A 6,557-nucleotide genomic window follows, 5' to 3' on the forward strand; every position below is an offset into this window, starting at 1 on the left:
GAATTGGAGTGGCAATCATTATAACAAAGACCTTTTTCGTTACGACGGGATCTTCTCATGAAATTTCAATCACCAGTTTTCTCCTACGATTGCGAAAATATTCTGTTGGCACCCACCTACATAGGGAGAAATGATCATCACGATAAAATAAGAGAAATCAGGGCTCGCACGGAAAAATATAAGTGCTCGTTTTTCCCGCGTGCCGTTCGAGAGTGGAACGGTAGAGAGACAGCATGAAGGTGGTTCATTGAACCCTCTGTCATGCACTTTATTGTGAATAGCAGAGTAATCACGTAGATGTAGATGTAGATGCAGAACTCTGTCAATCTGTGCCAGACCCAATAACAGCTCGCATAAGGGCCAGAGGCAAGCCAACACGTTATTGACTTCTTCAGTTTGCGAGACTCTTTCTCTTGAATAAATCATCGAATTTTTCCGACGTTGTAATCATTCTCTTGTCTGTAAATCTACGTCTGTGTGGCAATGGGGTGCACACGGAGCAGTGCAGAACGGAGCTGCTGAGGCATCATCGCATATGGGCGTCAGACTGCGCCGCTTACACGCGGACCACTTCCCTACCTTTCGGCAAATTCCTTTGTTGTGCGTCGGTGTTTTTGTCTTAAGTGTACTTGTGATTGTCGAAGAGCATCAAAGGTGAAAATTGTTGTGGCTAGACAAGACAGCCTAGACACAATGAGAGGAAGCCGAAAGGCAAGCGTTTAGCGAAAGCTGGATGGCGTGAGGTCTGAAACAGGATACGTAATGAATGCTATAAAGAAAAGTACGTAGCTTCTGGAATACTTAACTTTAATCCATCCTTTTTGGTATATCTGGAGATTGTGGCGATACAAGTGAGACTCTTTAGATACATGCAATGTTACTAATGGCGCCTTGCTAGGTCGTAGCCATTGACTTAGCTGAAGGCTATTCTAACTATCTGCTCTGCAAATGAGCGAGGCTTCGTCAGTGTAGTCGCTAGCTACGTCGTCCGTACAACTGGGGCGAGTGCTATTCCGTATCTCGAGACCTGCCTTGTGGTGGCGCTCGGTCTGCGATCACACAGTGGCGACACGTGGGTCCGATATGTACTAATGGACCGCGGCCGATTTAAAGCTACCACCTAGCAAGCGTGGTGTCTGGCGGTGACACCACAAAATGTATCTAACAAATGGCGAAAGACCAAGCTTGCAGACCAGTGCCATTAAACCAGCAGAAATAAATTACACAATATTTTTGCCTTATCAGTCTTACGATAGGTCTTCCTATTTCGGCCTTTTCTGTGTGGGAACGCAGTGCAGACAGAGTAGTGCAGAACGGAGCTGTGGGGCATCATAGCGTATGGGCGTCAGACTTCGCCGCTTACATGGGGACCGTATGAACTTATCGTCACCGATTTGATCCACACTGACAGCGTGTGTAGGACACGGCTACGATATCAACATGTGTGAGCAGGAAGACGCAGCTCCCAATCGTTTTAGAGTAAATCGGGTTTTCTTGTATACTTTGTATGGCTGCTAGTATTTAAGGAGACCGCAGTAGGGCGAGTTGGCGTATCGTTTCAATAAGCGCGATGTCTCGGGATCGAATCCCGCTGTCTATGCTTCTTTTTCTTTTTTTAATTCTCACGTAAACTTCTCAAGATGGAGATAGTCTACACACGTACACTATTAAAGTAATTCCTCAAAAATGTACTCTGCTGATGCAGTCTGGCTACATTCATTTTTACAGGCAGGTAAGGAACCTCATAAAGTGACTACAAAATTGCGCGTATATCATGGAACAGAATAGAGAGATATTTCCCGTAGAAGATTGTATAAAAATTCAATCTATCGTAAAATGTCAGCTATCTGCACCAGTATTCGTGCTACGCCACGAAACGGTGTGATGACCGAAAACCGTTTATGAATCTAAATCAAGTTTGTTTTGCAATAGACACATTGAAAAAACTATAAAGATGCAAAAATTCGGCGTTCGTTACATGTTCCATATGTCGCAATAATTACTGTTTTCCATATTTCTACGACCAGTGTCATCCTGATTTGTGCAGTGCTTCATATATTATACAGATTACAGATTCTCGTACATGTCACAAATGTAGACAAAATAATATAAATGTCTATCTCCTGTACTTTTTGAATTTCAGTCTCATTACGAAAAGAAATTTCTGCTGTATTGAGCGCACAGATTATGAAAATAGTAAATGACTCATTAGAAATAGCTCATTTTCAGAGTGATGATAAATCTGTTGATTGAATTACATGGGAATAAAAACAATTGTCAGCAGCGAGATTCGATCACGAGGCCTGGCGTTTATGTAACTGAACGCTTGTTGAGAAGGCTGTGGACTCGTTTTTAGCGACAGTACGAAGTACACTGGTTTCCAAAATTAATGCAACAAACCGTTACTTACTCGTCCTGTATCTAATTCACGATATAATCATACGAACTGTGACAAACGATGATGTCAGGGCACCTATAAAACGGAGCAGTGTTTGCCACGTAATCCGAAGCCACAATCGCTGTGTACAAAGTCACACACGGTGCAGTATGACAAAGTGAAAACGTCTAGCAGACTCTCAGTGGTGGAGGGCCATACGAAACAGGACAATCGGAAACTGATGTGGTTTGATGGCTTAATGTCAATCGTTCTGTTCTTTCTGGAATGTGGCTACAGTTTATAGAGATCGAATCTGTATCTCGAAGACCAAGGCAGGGACGGAGTGACATCAGAAAGAGAGGAACGTCATTTGGCTGTGAGGGCGCAACGGTACCGCCTTAATCCCGCGCAGCAACTGGAATCTGACCTCGCAGCATCCACTGGAGGTGTTGTATCAAGACAAACCGTGTAGAGAAGGGTTCGACAGAGTGGTCTTTATTGTTAGAGTCCTGCTGTATGCGTCTTGAAAGACGGGAATGTCTAGAGTGGAGTCCGTCAGAATGCAGCCTGGACAGTCAATGTTCTTTTCACAGATGAATCCCTATTTGGTCAGGAGAGTGATTCTCAACGGATTCGCATCTGAGGGGAATTGCGGAAAGAGATCGATATCGTGGACGAACGCTAGTGGCGTGGGCAGCGATTATGTTGACCACTCGAACACTTCTTCATGAAATTGTACAGGTGAATCGGAAAGGTGTAACTGCTGTCAGGCACCGCGACGAAGTCTTGAGACCTCATGTACGGTTGTTGCTAGGTGCTGTGGGCCCAGACTCCGTATTGATGGACGATAATGCTCGACCTCATAGGGCACGAGTGGTTGGCGTTTTCTTGGAAACAGGAGATCCTGTTCGCATAGCGTGTCCTATTCGCTCTCTCGATTTGAATCCCACAGGGTGTCTCGGATGCACTAGGGAGAGAGGTTGCATCACGTCAACATCCAACAGCCATTCCCCAAGACTTGCGAGCAGCTTCGCAGGAGGAATGGGCGTTAATGGCTCAACATGACTTTGACCAGTTGTCGGAATGCGTGTGCAAGCCTGTTAAGTTGTAAACAACGAAGAACATTTTCGTCTACTGTTCTACATGTTGTATTCTTTACATTCTGTTTAGTTTGGTATCACCTTTTTGTACTGTTTTGTGACAAAATAATAGTAACCTTGCAAAATTTCCGTTTGTTGCTTTAATTTTGGACACCATTGTAGATAAGTAAGCCTATAATTTTCGATTTTGTGAAAAACGTTTCAGAGTTGCGTCTTACTGTTTGCGTATGCTGAAGTCCTAGACGTGCTCCACACAGCCTGTCAACATAAATGAAATGGGTGTGCGGAAGTTCGTATGTTTCCCTTGCTGGCGCAGCGGCGGGCCGTGGCGGTTTCTCGATAAGGAAGTCGCACAGAGATTCGTGGAACTGCGAGGGGCCCCGGCTCGACAGCGTCATCGCCATGGAACCAGTTAAAAAGGTGTGGGGGCCGCCTGCCTGCTATCAGTTTCCTGGCAATGTTCACACGTCACAATAAGCAGGATCGCGAGTATTTAAAAACATGTAAAATAAAAATAACACACACACACACACATATGCACGTACACGTACAACCAGGCGCGTGCTATTATCTAACAACAGTGTAGGTTGCAGTATAACGCTACGGTGATTCCTCTGCACCTCCATTTGACTTCATGCTTTTCTCGCCTTCATCACCTGGTTAAAAGAACCTGACGCCATTCATTGGTTAAAAATAAACGTTTTCACTTACAGTCAAATACAAATACATTACATGTACATCTACACACATACTCCGCAAGCTACCCTGCGGTGCGTGGAGGCTAATACTCTGGCTCCACTTTCGTTTTCCCCGTTTGCGAATGGTACGTGAGAAGAACGACTGGCGATAAACTTCCGTATGAATTCTAATATGCCACCAGGCTCTTGCCGGAACGTATTCTCACGGAATTTAAGCAGAAACCTGCCCCGTGATACGTAACGTCTCATTTATAGCGTCTGACACTCAACACCGTGGAGAATCACCGCAACGCTCTTGCGCTTACCACAAGGTGCCGTGGAGAAATGTGCCGCTCTTCGCTAGCTGTTGTCTATATCTTTTGTTGAGCCTACTGGTTAACGGTCCTGGACTGATGAACAATTCTGAAGAATCGTTAGAATAACTGTTTTGCAAGCCACTTCTTTGATGGCTAAATTACATTTCTTTAAGAGTCTTCCAATAGACCTTACAAGAGGATCACACAGCAGTCGCATTTTTGTAATTTTTTATATGTACGGTACGTGAAGTTCAGAACTCAAATATTAGTACCCCAAAATAGTTCAATGTAACCCTACAAAATCTGGAGAAAATCAACTTTGATGTTTTCCGACCGTTTATAATGCGCTACAGCAAGGTACATTTTGCTCAACATGCCGCATGGCTGTGTGTTACACTGCTCGCCTGCCACGTAGGAGCTTTCATGCCGATCCTGACTGATGAAAATTTTTGAACCGAGGGCATGGAAAAAAGTCAGTAGCGGCCGCGTCTCGTTTCGGTCGTTTTTTTTCATTTTTTTTGTTCAGTTCGAATACTTACGTCATTTTAATACAAATATATGCTAATTAACAGATCTACAATTTCTATTTTTATGAGAAATGCACTTCTTATTATTTCTAATTACATATTGCACACGAAGATCCAGTTTTCATTGCAATAATAAATTCTTAATTACTGATCTTTTAGAAAAGGTTCTTTAGATTTAAAAGAAAACATTACAAATTAAATTCATTTTCATCCTCATGTATTTTAAGCTTCGTGGTAGTGCGCATGGAACATGCACCTTTGCTTAAAATTTTTACAGAGCTGGGAGGCGAATATTCTACCGCACAGCCACATGACCTGTCCAGAAAAACTGACTTTACTGTAGTAGCATACTAAAGACCTTCGGAAAATTTCAAAGTCAAATTTCTCGAGAATTTTTAGACGTGCATCGAACTACTTTTGCTAACTGATATTTGAGTTTTGAACTTCACGTACCACGAATATAAGAAAATTACAAAAATTTAGTTGCCGTGTGGTCTCCTTGTCAGCTTGGCATCTGCTTTTACTACTGTTAATTTTGTGTGCTCATTCCAGATTAGGTCACTCCGGGCGGTTATGTATACGGTAGCGGGAATCAGTGTAAAGGCACGGATATGTGTAGGAAAATTAACATTCTGAGTTGGAATGGTTGGGCACAGTGTATATGCAATAGTATGAGATCCCATATACTGACAGATGACAACCAATATTGTAACAATGTCGTGCAGAAAACAGTTCTCAAGAGATGGAAAATCAAAAATCGGTGTGTATAAGGAAATGGGACTCCCTAATCGTCAAAGCGCCATGAAATTTCGTTATATTCGGCGCACTATACGGACAGATCGAAAATTATTATTTGAGGCATCGAAACGGTTCCTTTTGCGCAAAGACAGGGCCACAGACTGTTATTCTTCTTAAATTGTTGTTGGTTTACAGTTGTCAGTAACTGGTAGACATGTGCGATACATTTTGTCAAATGACAAACATCTTGCTTTCAAAAAACGACTGCAGAAAACTGCTCTGACACCCAAACACAAATAGCCTAGACGCGGATTTGCTGAAAAACATATGTCACGGCTTTAGAATGGGTTAAAGCGATCTTCAGTGATGAAAAGTAGTTTAATGTAGATGGGCCAGATTGATTTCAATATTACTAGCATGCCCTGAGAACAGACCAACAAGTAAGAATGAGCACAAATTTTGGTGGAAGCGTTGTGATTTGGCCAGCCTTCTCCAGTAAAGGTAAATCACGCATTGTTTGGCTGAATACTAAAATGATTTCTTATAGGTACACTGTGATGCTAGAGACAGAACTGATTAGAATGTATGACGACCAAGGAACGGAAGTCTAATGTTTCAACAAGATAATGCACCTATGCATGTTTCTGCTACAACCAAAAAGTGGTTTGAAGATAAAGATATCGTTGTTTCACCCTTGCCTGAAAGTAGCCCAGATATGAAGGGAAACTGCTGTCTCATTAGAACGTACACTCCTGGAAATGGAAAAAAGAACACATTGACACCGGTGTGTCAGACCCACCATACTTGCTCCGGACACTGCG

The sequence above is a fragment of the Schistocerca americana genome, chromosome 2, assembly GCF_021461395.2.
Source record: "Schistocerca americana isolate TAMUIC-IGC-003095 chromosome 2, iqSchAmer2.1, whole genome shotgun sequence".
Lineage (NCBI taxonomy): Eukaryota > Metazoa > Arthropoda > Insecta > Orthoptera > Acrididae > Schistocerca > Schistocerca americana.